The sequence below is a fragment of the Prinia subflava genome, unplaced genomic scaffold (genome assembly GCF_021018805.1).
Source record: "Prinia subflava isolate CZ2003 ecotype Zambia unplaced genomic scaffold, Cam_Psub_1.2 scaffold_63_NEW, whole genome shotgun sequence".
Classification (NCBI taxonomy): Eukaryota; Metazoa; Chordata; class Aves; order Passeriformes; family Cisticolidae; genus Prinia; species Prinia subflava.
In genome coordinates this window covers 235,910-236,613 of record NW_026961070.1, presented here as the reverse complement: position 1 = coordinate 236,613, position 704 = coordinate 235,910, and positions in this window count along the sequence as shown.

Genomic DNA, 704 nt, shown 5'->3' with positions numbered 1-704 from the left:
GGGGATGGGGGGGTCTTTCCGCTGCCCCTCCCCCACCCACCCCCCAATTTTGGGGGTCTGTGAAACTCGGAGGGGGTGGGGGGAGGGGAGGCTCCGCTCCCGCCCCTCCCCCCTCGTTTTGGGGGGGATTTGTGCCCCTCCCCCACCCCCAGGGGTGCAGGGGGGTTCCCCTCCCCCTCCCCTCAGCATTAAAGGGGGGAGGGGCGGGGGGGGGAGGGGCACTTCCTTTGGGGGGGGGCTCGACCCCCCCCCAAGATTCAACCAAAAACGGCCCCGCCCCCCCCACCAGCCGCCCCTCCCCCCCATACGGGTCCGGGCCGGGGGGGAGGGGCCCGAGGGGGGGAGGGGATTTTTGGGGGGGGGTGGTGCCCCCTCCGCCCCTCCCCCCGCCCGGGGTGGGGCTCAGGTCTCTACGGGGGGGGAGGGGCTCCCCCCAAACCATGGTGCAAAGGGGGGAGGGGCCTGTGCTACCCCTCCCCCCCCAAACGGGGGGGGCGGCCGGAGCCCCCCCGCGGGGGGAGGGGCGCCCCTCCCCCCCCCCTCCCCCCTCGCCTCGTTTTGGGTTTTTTGGTTTTTAATTTTTTTTGTAAATGATTTTTTCTGGGTTTTTTTGGGGTTTTTTTCCATTTTTTAATTTATACGCGGGGAGGGGGGGAGGGGTCGCTTTATTTATTGGGGGGGGTCGGGCCGGGGGTCCCCGACTC